This window comes from Elephantulus edwardii, unplaced genomic scaffold (genome assembly GCF_000299155.1).
Source record: "Elephantulus edwardii isolate Elephantulus edwardi_28Jun2011 unplaced genomic scaffold, EleEdw1.0 scaffold00367, whole genome shotgun sequence".
Taxonomy (NCBI): domain Eukaryota; kingdom Metazoa; phylum Chordata; class Mammalia; order Macroscelidea; family Macroscelididae; genus Elephantulus; species Elephantulus edwardii.
Window position 1 is genome coordinate 286,958 of NW_006400117.1, and position 18,864 is coordinate 305,821.

Here is an 18,864-nt window from a genome sequence, read left to right on the forward strand (position 1 = left end):
CAGTGGCACATCCGTTTCTGACCCATGTAGCTCCTTTGAGCATTAAGTCCTGGTGCAAAGAATTACAGCTAACCTGGTCAAACTTTTACTTTATCACTAAAAAGATGCCTGTGTGAGCCTTGGGGTTTTTTCCATATATAGAATGTTAAGAATGTCAAACTCACAGGTTTTTGGTAAATGTTAGATATGATGGCATATGATTAAGGACATGAGCATCATCAAAATCCTTACAGCATTTTTTAATAGAAATCAATGAATAGGACCTAGAATGTACAGGCCCTACACGAACTAGCCAAACATCTATGAAAAAGAAGAACAAACTAGTACTGCCTGCTTTCAAGATTTTTTTTATAAAGCTAGAGTAATGAAGATAGTGTAGTATCATAAAAACATGAAGAAATAGATCCACCAGAACAGAATGTCATTGTTGTTGTTGTGTGCTATCTGGTTTACTGTGATCCATAATGACTCTATGAACAATAGCTCTCTGAACCTTGCCCTATCTTGAGCCAATCTCACTGTCTCTGTTAAACCTGTCCCCATTATCATAGTTACTGTGTCAATTCATCTCATCAGGGTCTTCCTCTCCTGTGCAGTTCCTCTACCCTTCCAAGAATGATGTCCTACTCAAAGACTGACTCTTTCTGGCAACATACCCAAAGTATACAAGACAGAATTTCAAAATCCTTGCTTCCAAGAAGCAATCTGGTTTCACTCTCTCCAGGACAGAACCGCTTGTTCTCTTGGCAATCCATAGTATATTCAGTACTCTTCTCCATTAGAACTACTCAAAGGCATGGATTCTTATTCTGTCATCCTTAGTCATTATCTAGCTCTCTGATGCATAACAAGTAATTGAGAAGACCATGGCCTGGATCAGGTGCACCTTAGTCTCTACACTGACATCATTGCTCCTGAGCACTCTGGAAAGGATATTCTGACAGCACACCACATTTATAGACAACTGATCTTTGGCAAATGGGCAAACAAAGCTCAGTAGAGAAAAGATAAGTCTTTCCTACAAACAGTACTAAAGCAACTGGACATCCAAATGTTAAAAAAAAAAAAAGGAAAAAAAGAACTTCACTCCCTACTTTTTACCATAAACTAATTAGAAATGAATTAGAGACTCAGTGTAAAATCTAAACATATGAACTTCTATGGGGGAAAGCCCCCTTTGTAGCCTTGGATTAGGCAAAAGTTTTTTTAGATATGACAGCAAAAGCAGAAAATATAAAGTAAAAAAGAAAATAATTTAACTTCATCAAAACTAAATGCTTTCCCTCCAAAGACACTGCTAAGATAATAAAAAGACAAGCCATATATTTGGGAAACTGAACACATATTTGATATTTGGTAAAGGACTGGCATTGAGAACACAGAAAACCAGAACTGATAGCTGACTGGCTACTGGATTTTCCCAGGCTATAAATAACTGTATTCTCATCTGTAAAACTGGAAGCAGGAGTGGCATCCACTTCCTAAACCACATGCCTCTGGAAACTCTGTGGACTTCGATAAATGATGTAATAGAAAGGCTACAGGCCTTTTGTTCACAGGGTCGCTATAAATTGTGCTCAATGGTAATCAGCAACAACATCTGTAAAATGAAGATAAAAATAGTATAAAATTGTACAATATAAAGTTGTTGTTGTTAAGTGCCACCGAGTCACCACTCGTAGCGACCCTATGAACAAAAGTCCTTGACACTTGCGTGTGTGACTTTCATCCTCTCTCCAGGTTCATAGGGTTTCTGGAGGCAAGCTATTATGGAAGTGGCTGCCACTCCTCCTTCCACGCTTGTTTTAATCGGGGAGCTCCACCAAACACTGTCCACTATAGGTAACCATTCTCACATTTGACTGTGATATCAGCGTCACAGTGTTCAGCTTCACAGCGACCACATGTTAGTAATCATTGTTGTTCTTTGTTAATTATCTAATGCTTCCCGTCGTGCCTGACTCAGTAAACGTTTACTTCTCTCCACCTTCATTTCTCCTCCCTGTTGAACATTCTGGCTTTGGTCATATAGTGGAGTCTTGACATTTTGTTGTTGTTAGGTCCTGTCGAATAAAGTAAGACTCATTGTGACCCTGTGAACAGCAGATCTGAACCCTGCCCTATCTTGTGCCATCTCATCATTTCTGATATACTTGAGCCCATTTCTGTAGTCACTGTGTCAATTCATCTCATTGAGGGTCTTCTTTTTCACAGACCCGCCACCTTTCTGAGCATGATGTTCCTCAAGGAATAGCCTCTCCTAACAAGATGCCCAAAGGGTGTGAGATGAAACTTGGTCATTGCTTCCAAGGACACTTCTGGCTGCACATTCTCTATGACATATCTGTGTGTTCTTTTGATAGTCTGTGGGATATTCAGCTTGGCGCCATGATATTCTTAGGCTTGATTTGCTGTTAAGAAGTACAGAATTTATCTGCTAGTTTGTTGTATTGGGAGAATGATTTGCATATTGCTAATCACTTTATAGCTTAGGTGTGCATATGCTTGCTTGGCACGCTAGACGAACAAAAAAGTAGTCGTTAGCTACATCACACAGCACAAGTCAGCTTCTGAGGGGAGGCAGGCAGCCTTGTCCAGGGCTCTCTTCTGGTTCCCAAGTGAGTATGGCTGATGTTGCAGCTTCATGTGAGGGTTGGAGGCAGTTTTTCTACTTGATTGTGACACAACTCAGCCAAAGCAGGACCTTGGCACGGTGGAGGCCTGAGGCCTAAATTTCTCCTCAGCCCTTTGGAACTTTCCACTTCCACAAGGGCTGGGCCCTTTGTGAGCCTGAGTGCTCCCTCCAGGGCAGAGCAACCACTTTGGAGGAGGGTGGCCCTATTGTCCAAGAAGTTTCTTTGGCCACAAAAGCCCTGCTCAAGTCTCTACTTCCCTAGAACAAAACTGGGACTACAGCTTTCACGGAAGAACAAGGCCTGCTCTGTGTGGCCCCAGCAGCTGAAACTTCAGCAGCTATGGCCGAGAGGCAACCTCACCACTAACTTATTCTGCAAAAGAGCCACCCCCCTTTCAGTTAACCTTTCACTTCCTCTGAGTTCCCTGACAAAGGGCTGGGGTGTTGGGACTGGTTTAGGGTGGAAGTTGTGGTGAGGAAAGGGGTGGTGGCCTGGAGTGGCAAGCAGATTTCAGATGCATTTGAAAGAAAGGGAATCTGCTCAGCTTCTTCTTAAAGAAGGTGTTTGTTCACCTGGTGGCAGGTTATGAGTCCATGTTAGGTGTCAGAACTAGCCACAGACAGGCACTGATGGGAAGTGAGCAGAGCTCTGAAGGCCGGAACCTTGTCTAGAGGATGCTTGCAAGCACTGTCTGCAGCCTGAGCTTTGAAACATTCTAGAAGGAAAGTGGCTAGTGCACCTAGACATGTTTATTCTGTGCCAAGCACATTGCCAAGACTGATTTTATCTTTATGCCAAGCTTATGAGATTCGTGTTTCTGTATATCAGGTGACAAGACAATCAAAAGGAGTATGAACACCAGAATCAGAATAACATTGTGTTTTGCTCATTCATATTTGTTGTTGTTGCTGTTGTTATGTGCCGTCGAGTCGTTTGAGACTCATAGCGACCCTATGTACAACAGCCCTAAACCGTGCTCTATCCTGTGCCAATCTCATTGCCTCTGACGCACTCATCCCAATTACCCCAGTCACTGAATCAATCCATCTCATAGAGGGTCTTCCCCTCTTGTGCCGTCCCTCCACCCTCCCAAGCATAGTCAACATGTATTCAGAATTTCACAGTGTAATCAAAATATGACGAATCTAATAGTGAACATAGTACAGTCTCTTCCTCCAGGTGCCTGTCATTTGGGTCCATCATATCTTGGCCCAATAGTGTAATAGTGCAGGCAAGTCCCTGGATTTTTCTAAGCCTCAGCTCCTACCTCTGGTGAATGGAGTTATCACTCTTTCTTCACTGGATTTCCATACGATGGAGTGGAGTTTAAAATGAGAGGATCCCCAGAGTCAAGCACAGCACAGACACTTCACACATTTGTCCATGATCTCAATCCGTGAGAGGGGCAGGGTTGGAATCCAGACCTCGTTTAGTCTTTTCATTGAGTTTGTGTTAGATGAGAAGAGACGCAGTGGAGGCTGAGCTGAGTCAGTAGGGATACCTCTCAGGGCCACGTCCTTCCAGGGGACACATCTGAGGGCCCATTTTTCAAAACTTATTGTCATTGAGTCAGAATACAAACCCTCCACTGGGTATCTGAGACTGTAAATCACACAGGCATCTTTGCTCATCTTTCTCAAACACAGTTACTGGTAGAGTTGAACCGCCAGAGGTGAGGTCGTGGGTTAGCAGGGAAACTCCCTACAGACTCCCTCCAAGGGAACATGCTATCCAAAATCTGCTTTCTCCTAAACAAGGAGCCTTCTTAGCTTTCATTAAGGGGTTCTAATGAAGGTCCTATATGATTCTGAGTCACTTTCATTCACTCCATCCATATGCTTGCCAGTATTTTGCATGGACTGTTATTGTTGTTGATTGCCATCAAGTTCATAGCGACTCTATGAAGAAAAGACTTTAAGCCTTTCTATAACTATCATTGTTTCTCCAAGTTCATAGAGTTTCCAGAGGCATGTGGTTTAGGAATTGGGTGCCACTCCTGCTTCCAAGTTGAACCAGTCTGGGAGCTTCACCAAACACTGCCCTCGATGAATATCCATTATGATGTTTGACACACCTATGGCACAGTTATTCCTCTATGGCGTTTGAGACCCCAGTGGCACAAGGTTCAGTGTCACAGCAGACCCAGATTACCTCAGCACAGAAAATTGACCAGAGAACTGTATGACTTAGAAGAATGTTCCTCCAAAATATAGTATATATAGGGATTAAAATACAATCCTTCAGGTCCAACTTTTAAATACAAGGCCCCTCCAGGAAGTCTTGTTGACTCTAAACAAGAGGTTTCAATAAGAAATACCAAACAATCCACACAGATCATCAACCAAAGCAATAGCACCATCTAACAGACTCCACCCACTTCATCCAACTCCAAAACGGAGACAAGGCCTTGGCGTTATAGGTTGTTGTTGTTAAGTGTCATCTAGTACCAACCCTATAAACAAAAGACCTTAACCTTCTTCTATAACTATTGTCCATTGTCTTCCTAAACATGCCTGTGGAAACACTATGAACTTAGAGAGTTTACCCATGGACAAGAGGCTGGGAATAGAACATTGCTATGTCACCTGCCTCAGGGAATCGATATGGTCTAGTGTGGAGACAGGTAAGTCCTGAACAGCTTCACCACTGTGTGTGTTATTAGTGGGGTGCTCTGGGCAGACATGGGAACTTGACCCTATATGGGCCCCATGAAGGCTACTCCCTCTCCCTCCCTGGCAGTCACCTACAGTATCCTTTCTCGAGTCCTGGTATGGTTCCGCCTCCTCGCTGCAGTGACAGCCTGGCCCATGTCCCTCCTGACATATCACAGTCGCCTTCTCACAGGTTGTTCTGTGTCCAGTTCCTCCCGCCCTCCCCAGTCCACAGCCCATTGCATCCTGACACACTAAACTTGCACAGAGCTCTCAACATCTTATGTCTTTGGAGGGGGAAAAAAATAGGGCTTCCTGAATCTGGCATGGAAGACATCTCTAGTACAGTCTCAACCTTCCTGTTCTAACTTGTCACTGTTAGGTTAGGTTAGTGGACTTAAAGAAGAAATCAGAGAGAATGAGAGAAAGTTTAATATAGCGTTAGTAAAGGGGGGAGAAGGGGGAGCTCCCGGGTGAGTTCATCATCCTGGAGAGGCAGGATGGGAAGTCACACTGAACTTACTGAGGAGAATTTTTATAAACAGAGTCTTTAGGGAGGGACTTTCCACTCTGATATATGAGTCACCTGCTAGTTTAGCCAGACAGGCAAGGCCGTTTCTCTTCCTATCAGCAACAAGCAAGGCCATCAGCATTTGAGTTCTGAATTCTTCATTCTTCTCTTTGGCCATCTTTGCCCAGACTAACAGTCACATCCTCTATGCTTCAATTAAATGATAGCCATTGTGCATTCAGATGTAAAAGTTTTTGCATATCCTTTCCCTCTTCCATAGTGCATAACCCTATCCAATCAGACACTTCAGGAAGTCTTCACATTGACAGATAGGTGAATAGGTAGGTTGTTGTTGTTAAGTGCCATCACGTCGTAGGCGACTAATAGCGACTTTATGAATGAAAGTCTTTGACACTTGTGTGACTTTCATTCTTGTTTTAGGTTCATAGGGTTTCCGGAGGCAAGCTATTTAAGGAAGTGCATGCCACTCCTGCTGCCAAGCTTGTTTTAATCAGGGAGCTCCTCCAAACCATGGATAACCATTTTTGATTTGACACTTTGGTGTCACAGTGTTCAACTTCACAGCAATCACAAGTTACTTCTGTACAGCAAGTAGACATACCAGGGCTAAATGACCTACGAGAATGTTTGACCAAAAACAATTACGGTATTTTATGCCGCAGCATTCCCCACTTGCATCTCTTCCAGGCTCAAGACACCGAGGCTCAAGAGAGAAGTATGGAAATCATTACAAACATATAGATACAAGTATTCACTTGAAATGAATACCTCTTGCCTAACTCACAGCAACCCATGAGTTACAGAGTTGAACCGAGATCCACGGAGATCTTGAGCTGTGACGTTTAGAAAACAGATCTGTATGTTTTCTGCAGCACTGCTGAGGAGGTGAGGTGGTTGGAACATTTCGGTTAGTAAACCTTTTGTTATTAAAGATTATTTTTATTTTAATAATTATTATAATTATTAATAATTTAATTGTTGTTTTGTGTCATCTAGTCACCCGTGACTCATAGCAACCCTATGTACAACAGCCCTAAACTCTGCTCTGTCCTGTGCCAGCCTCACTGTATCCGACACACCTATTCCCATTACTCCAGTTACTGAATCAATCCACCTCATAGAAGGTCTTCCTCTCCTGCACTGTCCTTCCACCCTCTCAAGCAAGACGTCTTTCTCCAAGGACTGGTACCTCCTTGCAACATGTCCAAAGTATGTCAGATGAAGCTTCAAAATCCTTGCCTCTGAGGAGCAGCCTGGCTTCACCCTCTCTAGGATGAACCTGTTTGTTTTCTTAGCAGTCCATGGTATATTCAATACTCTTCTCCAGCACCACAGCTCAAAGGCATCAATTCTCCTTCTATCATCCCTAGTCACTGTCCAACTCTCTGATGCATAGCAAGTGATTGTAAAGACCATGGCCTGTATCAGGAGCACCTTAGTCTCCAGAGTGACACCATTGCTCTTTAGTACTTTGGAGCTGTCGCTAACAGCAGACTTTCCCATCACAATATATCTTTTAATTTCCTGGCTGCTCGTGCCAAGAATTACTTAATTCTTTAATAATTATTATTTTTATTTTGTTATTAATTATTTTATAGTTTCTTATAATTTGTCCTGTTAAGGTTAATAATGTGGAAGCAGGAGTTGCATCCATTTCCTAAACAACATGACTCTGGAAACTCTATGAACTTTAATAAATGACAATAGTTATAGTAAACCTTCAGGCCTTCAGGTTTTGTTTTCTTTTTTACCAGTCTTTTGTTCTGTTCTGAATTTCGATGACCGGGTCTTTAGGGAGTCCCACCACTAACCCAAAGGTCACATCTTTCTGGCTTTTCAAATCCACCAGCTGTTCTTCAGGAGAAAGAGAAGCCACCTTCTCCTGTGTGCTTTACAGCTTCTGAAAAGCCACTGGAAGGTCACTATGATGGCAAGGAGTTGAGTTATATAAACAAAGATATGGAGACAGAAATAAATTCCAGTGGCTCTGAGTCAGATACACTTCATAGCTGACCCTCTAGCAGATTTTCCAAGGCTGTAAATTTTCCACAGGACAGAATGTTCATCTTTCTTTCATGCAGCATCTCGTGCAGGTGATGGATTTGAACCGTTACACACTAGGCCACCAGATCTCCCTAAATGTAAGTATAATGATAGATAACAGAAGTAGAGATAGACAAGTGCTCATGTAGAGGTTGCTATCAGAGGGGACATAGAACCAGTGGAGAAATCCTCAGTGGAGGCGGTGATGTTTGAGAGAAGTTCACCACAGGGAGCCATTGAAGGAGACAGATTAGTGAAGGAAGTCCACACTGCTCTGTAAGTGTGGTGAGAACAGATGAAGTAGAAAGAAGATTGTCTAGGGTTTACAATTCCAGAGAATCTTATTTCTTTTAATTAGAAATAATTCATCATTTTCCATTTTTCTCCTGAACTACCTCTTTCTTTATTAACTGATACAGTTTCTGATTTCCACACTGCATCCTTTTTAAAATTGCCTAAAATTGTTGGAGATGGTGCAATCAGAAAACTCCCCAAAGGAAAAACGATAAAGCTTCGTCTAACATACTTTGAGCATATTACTAGGAGAAGCTATTCTTTGGAGAGGAACATCATGTTTGGAATAGCAGAAGAATGACAAAAGAGAGGAAGACATTGAACCACATGGATTGATGCAGTGACTACAGCAATGAGCTCAAGTGTGTCAGAGATTGTGAGGGTGGCTCAGGATAAGATAGGGTTCAATAGCAAAGAGTTAGAAACAACCTAAGTGCCCATCAACAATCCAAAGGATAGAGAAGCTCTGGTTTATTCACACAATGAAATACTATGCAGCACTGAAAAACAAGGAAATTATGAAATATTATACAAAATGAGTGACCCTGGAGGACATTATGCTGAGTGAAATATCTCAGTCACAAATGGACAAATATTGCGTAGTGCCACTATTGTAGTCACTGTTGTAAAATGAGACTGACATTGGGGTTGGGAGAGACTGAGAAAGAGTGAGTAAATAATGCATACTGCATTGAAACAGATGAGGGAGAGAACTGTTTAAAAGTGATATATGATTAGGTATTATTGTCATGACAGGAGTCTAGAATGAAGGCTGCATAGTGGAGTGGACTGGGGCGGGGAGATTGTATAACAATAAAAGAATTTTTCTTTTACTTTTCAAAGAGAAGAGTGAACTGGGGTGGGAGGGCTGGGCAGGGAGAAAAATGCAACAACAAATGAATGGAAATCCAAAGTCTCTGTAAATGGCCATTCAAATTAATTTGAAAAAACCCATAGGGTTCAGATCTGTTCATAGGGTCGCTATGAGTCATACTCGACTTGACGGCACCTGATAAAAACAACACAGGGGACTGACTATAGCTGACCTTACTGTGGGTTTTCTGAGTCTGTAAATCTCGCCGGATGAGGTGGCTTGTCTGTCTCCCTGCAGGGCAAGTCCCTGTAGACTACATCTCTAGAGCTCCCTCTCTGAGTTGAAACAGACATTAACAAATTCAAGTCAACAGCTCAACTCATTGCAGTCAAATCAGAAGCTGACTCATAGCTGACCTTCCTGTGGATTCCCAAGACTGTCCTCCAGTCTCTTATGGAGCTGTTGGTGGATTCAAACTAGTACCTTGCGGTTAGCAAAGCAACTCCTTACGGACTAGACCACCAGAAGTCTTCTGCTCTTAAGTTCCTATCAAAGCCATTACAAATATAGGTTGGTTCGGGGATTTTTTTTTCCCTGCAGAAACAACTGGTGGTGTGTACCATAGAAAACCAACCCATAGCTGACCCTCTGGTGGGTTTTCAGAGGCAGTTAACCTTATGGGAGGCGATTGCTCATCCTTATCCTGTAGAGCAACTGGTAGCCCCAAACTGTGTGCCTTCGGGATTGCAGCATAGCTTTTTGCCACTAGGCCACAAGAGTTCCTAGCACAAACTACTGTTGTTGTTGTTATGTGCTGTCAATTGGCCTGCGATTCATAGCTACCCTACGTACAACAGCTCTAAATCCTGCTCTATCCTGTGCCAATCTCACTGTCTCTGAAACACCTACCTCCATTATCCCAGTCACTGAATCAATCCATGTCATCGAAGGTCTTCATTTTTTGTGTTGTCCCTCCACCCTCCCAAGTATGACGTCCCTCTCCAAGGACTGGTCCTTTCTTACAACATACCTAAAGTATGTTAGATGGAGCTTCAGAATTTTTGTGTCTAAGAAACAGCCTGGTTTCACCCTCTCCAGGATGAACCTGTTTGTTCTCTTAGCAGTTCATGGTATATTTAATACTCTTCTCCAGCACCACAGCTCAAAGGCATCAATTCTCCTTCTATCATCTCTAGTCATTGATTGTCCAGCTATCTGATGCATAGCAAGTAATTCCAAAGACCATGGCCTGTATCACCTTAGTCTCCAGACTGACATTGTTGCTCTTCAGTACTTTGGAGAGGTCCCTAATAGCAGACTTTCCCAATGCAATACGTCTTTTAATTTCCTGGCTGCTGGTGCCGAGAGTGTTGATTATGGAGCCAAGCAAACTAAAACTGTTAACAATCTCAATCTCTTCACCATCTAGCATGATGCTGCCAGTTGGCCCAATAACTCCTAGATGATCCTGGTAGATCAGCAGGAAAAAACCAAAGCAAGCAAAAACTCTTCCTAAGTGCCCTGGGAACCAACCTATACCTGAGAATAAATTTAAGATGAACTCTTTGCAACCAACCACTTAAAGGCAAGCGAGGCCTGCGAGTAGCTCCTACATTCACTTCCTAGTAGAGGAGAGGGTGCTGAGTGTAATCACAGGTGAGGAGCAGACAGGAAGGAGCTCTCTGTCCCCAGGCAAAGAAACGACAGGAGCCTTAAGAGGAAAGTCACTTTGAGTGCCAGCAACTGTCCTTCTGGGGCAATCAGACTTCTCAAGGCCCTGGAAGGAGCTATGGAGCTTGAATTGTTCAAACCCATATGGCTGTTGGGAGGGCCATGGGAGGGGCTGAGGGAGGCTCTTTTTTCTCTACCCCCTTTTTTTATTTTTCATGATTGATGGACTAAAAAGAAATGATGCGTCTGTTTGCTGCAGCCTGGAGATGTTCTTAAGGGTCACCCTGTGGTGTGATTGGAAAAAAGAAAACCCCCCAAACAAAACACAGTTGTATGAATACAAAAGTCCACTTCCACGGTTGACGTCTCACTTTGCATGCCTAAAGAAGGGCTTCCTAAATGAACCCCAGCTTGCTGTGCTGACAATGAGGTCCCCGTGGAGATGCACATGATCAGACCAGTGAGTGGGAGCCACTCAGGTCAGCAGGAGGGGACACTGCCCAAAACACAGGCTCGCAGCCTTTGTGACCTCTCTGGGCGCTGCAAGTGGCAGATGTGAGTTTTCCATTTTCAGCACTTGCCTTTTTGTGTTCAAAAGTGACGTCAAATGCCCAAAAGATCAAGGTGTGGGTGTTGTAGAACCTGACATTATTTTGCAGGGTCCTGGTCTCACAGTCTCCCTTCTCCCCTTGGACTTTCCCTGGCCCCCGAGGCCTGTACTGCAGACACACTGGACAAGGATATGCAGATGTGTGCATAGACACTTCAAGTATTCAAAACAGTTCAGAGTTTGGGTGAAAAGGATCCATAGGTGACCCGCCAGTGAGTTTTCAGAGGCAGTTAATCTCATAGGAGATGACTGTCCATCTTTCTCCCGCTGAGCAGGTGGTGGATTTGAACCACGTACCTGTGTGTTGGCAGCACAATTTCTTGCCGCTAAGCCACCAGCATTCCCTCTCAGTTGCTGGAAGAGGCTTGCCATGAAGAGACAACCTTCTTTGGACGAACCAAAGGAAAGCCATTGGGACTTTCACATTTAATAATGTGAACTATTACAGTCCGAAGATAATTGTCTAAGTGCAACAGTAATGGCATGAGAGGGGCTTCAATAGGACACCTCAAGGCTGTCATACACATAAAAATGATATCTTACATTGATTTTGATACTCAGGAACTTTCTGTAAACAGAGACTTCACTTTGGGAGCAAGTATTGAATCCAGAATCGGAATCTGGATTCTGAAAGTCATGGGAGCTCAGAGCAGAAGACACTCACTCATAAATTCCTTCTGTCCATTGGGTCTACAGTTGGCAAAATCAGGGTCCTGAAAGAAATTCTGCTTAGGAAAAATGAAAAATAGATTGGAAATTGCTCCTTTTTAAGTTTTTAAGGCCAAGAAAAATTTAGGCTGTGAAAAGACCAAAACTCCCTTACCCCTGACCTCAATGGCTGAAAAAAAATCAATTGTTGTTGACTGGTTTCTAACGCACGGTGACCCCCTGAGTGCAGACTAGAACTGTGTTCCTGATGGTTTTCAGTAGCTGATCTTTTAGAAGTAAGTCACCAGGCCATTCCTCCAAGATGCTTCTGCGTGGTCACTAGCTTAGAACTTTCCAGATAACAGCCAAGTGTAGTAATGATTTGCACCACCCAGAGACTCTGCTTCAATGTCCTAGGCTGCCCTCTGTGCAGATATTTTAAGAAATAAAGTCTACCTTGCTGGAAAAATGCTTTTCTCCTTCTGAGGCTTGCCCCTTAAAAATGCTTTGGAGGAGGTCCCAATTCTTATTCTCATGGGGTCACATGGTGCCTCACTATGCAGGGACAAAGAAAATGCACATACATAGTCACTGAAACACAAATAGACAGCCAAGTTCCATCTGACATTGGTGATGATGTCTCTAGTGCCACGGCCTCTTCTAAATCCAGCTTGTATTTCTAGTAGTTCTCTGTTAAAGCTGTTTCCATCATTTTTAGGGAATCTTCAGCAGAATTTTGTTTGTCTGATAAATAAAACAAGGTAAGGCACCGGGTAAGGTGCTGCAGTCTAGGGCAGGGTCTGACCATCTCTTTTTATCTTACCTTTAACCTTTCTACTGCAAAATCTCTTTAACAGACCTCTACTAAGCCCAAGGAGTCCCTGTGTGGTGCAAACAGTTGATCTATTAGCCATTTACTCATGAAAATAAAAAGTCAAGGAACCAAAAGACCCACAGGATTGGGGAAAAAAATCTGTTGTCAGGGACCCTTCTAAAGTGCTGAAGACCAATGCTATCAGCTTAAAGACTAAAATGCACTTGATCCAAGCCATGGTCTTTTTAAATGACTTGCTATGTATCTGAAAGTCAGACAGTTACTATGGATGACAGAAGATGAATCAAGGCCCTTGAGATGTAATGTACTGAATACTACAGACTGAACAAATACGTCTCAGAGAAAGTTTCACCAGGGTGCTCTTTGGAGGCAAGGATGGTGAAGCTTCGTGTCACATACTTCAGGCTCATTGTTAGGAGGGGCTGGTCCTTGGAGAATGTCCCCATGCTGGGAAAGGTGGAGGCTTGATCTCGGAGAGGAAGGCCCACAAGATAGATTGACACAGTGACTGCAACAACGGGCCCAAGTAGACAGGAGATGGTGAGGAAAGTGCAGGATAGGGCAGGGTTCACACCCGCTGTTTATTGTGTCCCTGTGATTCACAGTTGACTAGTCAGCTCCTAACAGCAACAATGGAAAAGTTAGCAGCTCAAAACTACTCGGAGGGGTGGGCAAGGAGAAAAATGCAACAATGAATGAATGAAAATTCAAGGTCTATGTAAATGTTCATTGAAGTTAAAAATAATAATAAAAATAAACAACTTGCTTTGCCCAGAAAAAACCAACCAATCAACCAAAAAACTCCACTGGGAGACACCTCAGAAGAAAAGCCTGGAATTCTGCTTCCAAAAATCACAGAGGTCAAAATCCTATTGGGCATAGGCTTATTTGGCTTTGGTTTGGCTAAGCATTGAGCAGAGTGATCAGCTGACAGCAACCAGGCCGACTTTGGTTTCAGTCTTGATCAGACCCTCAGAATAAGCATCGATAATCTGGCCCTTTTCAGGGACACACAAGCCCCAGGAACCCATGTTCATATTTGCTGCTTCCGCTCTCATGGGCTTAAAATAATTTCTTGTTCTGCTGTGCTTTCTTGTACATTCCTCCCCTCCATCCTAAGGAATGACAGATACTTGAGATGAGCAGTGAGAGAGAGCAAGACACATGTGCTGCATGGAGATGAGGAATGTGCTCATAGGGACCAGGAAGAGCGTCCCATGAGGGGTCAGCCGACCTGGGACTGAGCTCACCCTACCTTCATCTACCTGTTTGACCTGCAGTAAGTTGTTTCCTCTCTCTTTATCTCAGTTTCCTCATCTGTAGCATAGGTATTAAATATACCTACTACCCAGGTTAGTGGGGAGTCATGGATATGGCTGTGTTTTGCGTAACCCAGGTCGGAGGATATCTACTGCAGGCTTCCACATGGCCCACAGAAACGTCTCCTGTGGCAGAAGCAATGCCAGCAGACAAAAGGGCACATTTTCCTTATGCTGATGAAGTGTTCACTGAACACAACTGCAAACCTCCCCAGGGGCAGTCCTTGCACAGAGGAAACTGGATTTCTCCTCGTGGCTGGGGAGAGAGCAGGTGCAGTGGGTGGGTCTGAGGCATCTTCCGAGGAAAACAAGAGGTACCAAGTGAAGCCTGTTGTTTCAACCACAGGGTCGCTATGAGTAGTACTCAACTCGACAACACCTAAAAACAACAACATGAGTCAGCTAGATGACACCTAGGCACAACTGTTGTTCTAAGTGATTCACATGGGATTTCCAATCGAACATTTACATGTGTCTATAAAGTAGTTGTCGGTTACAACAGGTCTGTTCAGATTCACAGCAACTCCATGTGTGCAGAGTACAGTTGCTCCATAGGGTCTTCAAGACTGTGACCTTTCAGAAGTTGTTGTTGATTGCAGTAGAGTCAAACATGTCTCATAGCGACCTATGAATAAAAGGCCTTAAACCCCTCTATAACTATCCACATTTATCAAAGTTCATAGAGTTTCCAGAGGCAAGTTGTTTAGGAAGTGGATGCCACTCCTGCATATATATATATATATATATATATATGTATGTGTGTGTATATGTATGTGTGTGTATATGTATGTGTGTGTATATGTTTGCGTGTATATATGTGTGTATATGGGTATATACATATGCATGTGTGTATATATGTGTGTGTATGTTGTGTGTATGCATGTGTGTGTGTGTGTTATTTCAAGCAATAACGCTTAAACCTGTAGGGGAGATCTTTGCTTCTCTGTCTAGTCACTCCTATCCCCATCTCCCTTCTTTATCTTCTAGAAACAGAGATAGCATAGAAGAGTATGTTAAAATGTTAGTCTCTTACTATCCTGCCAGGGTTTGAATCTGGTGCAGTCATTTATTGGGACCTTGAACAACTAACCACTTACTGTCTATGCCTAAGATCCCTTCCTCATCTGTTTAAACAAAGATTGTAACTATGTGTCTGCATACTAGAAGCCACCTCTAGGCTGAAAGATTAAATAATAATAATACCTGTACAAAGAAAATGACAAAGCTCACAGTTGCCATGTTGTTATGTGCCATCAGAACTGACTCATAGGTGACCCCAGCGGAGTTTCGGAGGCAATGAGCCACATGGGAGAAGACGGCCCATTGTTCTCCCATGGAGCACAATGGTGCATCCAAATCACATGTCTTCAGGCTGGCTGTGCCAGCTCCTAACCACTATGCTACCAGCGCTCCACAAAACCCAAAGAGAACTCTCAAAAGGAAAAAAAACTCGTGGATTGAAATGTAACACTGAAAATAGCCATATTACCCAAAGCAACCTATAAAAATAATGCCATCCCAATCCAGGTTCCATTTACATATTCAAAGATAAGGATTGATTTATTAAGTAGCCAACAGGCCTTTATTAAGTGGCATGCAGGCAGGTAAAGACTGTTTCTTTGTATAGGGGCTGTTTAGGATATTTAGAGGGGATGGTAATTTGCAAGCCTATTCTGGCCCTTTGGGTGACTTTGCCAGGATAGGAACTATCAGGCCTCGAGGTATGGTCAGAGTTAGACCTTGTGCTAAGTGCTTGGGGAGAACAGGGAACCGCCATATTCTTCCTCCATTCCAGACCTTAAAAGGTATAGGGTGTGGGGTCAGTTGTCTCTAGCTACTTCCTGCTGGATGGGGGCAACGCTGGGGGAGCTGAGATTGGTTCTCCCATAAAGTCTGAAGGAGAAGGAGCATTGTGTTCACCTATTCCTGGGTGGTTACTTGGGAGATGGCCAAGAAGCATTCTACTAAAAATTTCTGAAAGAGATTTCTAAAACAGGGAGCAATAGTTAAAAGAAGGAGGACAACTAGAAAGGCTGCTTCCTGCTTTTGGGCATTTCTGGAAGTCGACTCTGAAGAGAAGCTGAACCCATTTCAAAAGAAGACCACTGAATTTGGGTTTTGTGGCACCTCTGAGTGGGTTTGAACTCCCAACCTTGTGACTAAGTAGATGAATACTTAACTATATTCACCATCCAGGGACTATGATACAGGTGGTAGTACTTTCCCTTTGATAATGTTGAGATAAAGAAATTGAAAACATGTTTAGAGGCTGGATTTGAAACTCGAGAGGATATCCCCAAAGATATTTGATCCTTAGTCACATAACCGTAACAGATCTTAAAGCACTATTCCCTATGCAGGGTCCAGCGTAACAGATCTTAAAGCACTATTCCCTATGCAGGGTCCAGTGATTCCCATCTTGCCTATGACTGGTGCCATTGATACGCCCCTCAAGTTAGACTTGACTGGCCAGTACCTTCCCTAGTTCAGTCAGAAGGTAAGAACAGCTAAAGATGAGCATCCTTGACAAATGGTGGTCAGGCTTTGCCCAGGAGGAAGGAGACAGCTAGAATGTTCCCTGTAGGACATGGCAGGTGTGGGAAGGACAGAGAGCTGCCATCAGAGGAGCATCCACAGCTGACAATCAGCAAGCAACCAGGCGCATGGATAACAGAGGGCCCCAGTGCTCTCACCATCCTCTAGGGGCTGCGTCAGCTGCCTGTATTTTGACAGGCATGTGGTTTGATGCACATCACTTCACCTCAGGCCTGGCAGATACTAACTTAGTAGCTACCTGATTGGAAGCTGGCCAGTGCCATGGCTTCTGGCCAGGCCCACAGAGAACTGGCTCCTCGTGCCTTCTGTACTTCTCCAGAAACCCCAGTCTTGTGGATCAGATTTGCACCTAGCTCTAAGGCGCCTGTGCATACCATCAGGTGAAATCCATGTGTATAGTCTGTGTTTACGTTTCTTGTAAAAGGTATTTGCAATGAATAAAATAACTGATTGTACAGAATTCTATTATTCTGTCTCCAGCCTCATTTCTGTCACCAAGTCCATATTTTCCGATTACTGATCCTTCTTCCCTGTTCCCAACTATTGCATTCCAGGCACCCATTATTATAAATGCATCTTGATTGCATGTTCAATCACTTTCTGACTGTAAGAGTTGGTAGAAATCTATTTTCTTCTCTTTGGCTCTGGTTATTAGTGAATATATTTTAATGATAGTGGTATTCACTGGACTTCCTTGTATATATATGGATATTATCCTGTCACTAACATCATTATATTTCAAGATGAATCTAGAAATGGCCTTTTAAATTATGAAAGCAATTCTGTTTTTTCCCTCACCTTTTCATCTACAGCATAGTACATCATATGACTGTCTGATTAAAAATGCCCCATGCCAGTCCATCTGTTTTTGCCAATACCTAGTATGTCAATATTTATGTGTTCCATCTCTTTCTTAACAATGCCCAATTTTCCTACATTCATGTTTCTCACATTCCATGTTCCAGCCATGAGTATCTGCTTACAACTGTTCCTCCTTCTTTGTGTTTCCATATTTGAGGGCTCAGCCTCTGTTGCCATATCTGTTAATCTATGCTAAGTGTACCCTATTGTATATAAGATTTTCTAAGGCCTGTTATTTCAGAAGTGGTTGGCCAATCCTTCTTCCTAGTCCATCTTGATTTGAATGCTCAAACTGCTCTGAAGGAATTGACAAAACCCCAGGAATTGACAGCATACCAATTGACATATTTCAACAAACAGACTCAGCCCTGGAAGCACTCACCAAGTTGTGCCAAGAAACCTGGAAGACAACCACCAGGCCAACAAGAAATCAGAAAGACAACTACCTGGCCAACAGATTAAGAGAGATCCATATTTGTTCCCATTCCAAAAAAAGTTGACCTGACAGAGTGCAGAAATTATAGAATAATCTCATTACCACATGCAAGCAAGATCCAGCTGAAAATTATCCAAAAATGACTGGAACAGCACATTAACAGAGAATTGCCAGAAGTGCAGGTTGGGTTTAGAAGAGGCCATAGTACAGGGATATTATAGCTAATATTAGATGGATCTTGGCTGAAAGCTGAGAGTACCAGAGGAATGTCTGTCTGTGTTTCATTGACTATGCAAAAGTATTTGGCTGTGTGGATCACAACAAACTGTGGCTAACTCTGAGAAAAATGGGAATCTCAGAACACTTGATTGTGTTTATATAAAACCTGTATCCGGACCAGGAAGTAATCATCAGAACAGAGCAAGGAAACACTGTGTGGTTCAAAATCAGGAAGGGTGTATTCCAGGGATGCATCTTATCTCCATACCTTTTCAATCTATCTGTGGGAACAGATTATCCGGGAGGCTGGGCTCTATGAGAAGGAATGTGGCATCAGGATTGGAGAAAGACTTAACAACCTGCATTATGCAGATGACACAACTGTGCTTGCTGAAACGGAGTAGGACCTGAAGTGCTTGCTGCAGAAGGTCAAGGACTTCAATATGGATTGAAGCTCAACATCAAGAAAACAAATATCCTCACCACTGATCCAATTGGCAGCATTTTGATAGATGGTAAAGAGATTGAGATTGTTAACAGCTTCAGTTTGCTTGGCTCCCCAATCACCATTCTTGGTACCAGCAGCCAATAAATCAAAAAACAAATTGCACTGGGAAAATTTTCTGTAAGAGACCTTGCCAGCCACTACTGGGAATATACTGCAAAGAGACCATAACTGTCATCCAAGCAGATATATGCACACCCATGTTTACTGCAGCTTTGTTCACAATAGCAAGGA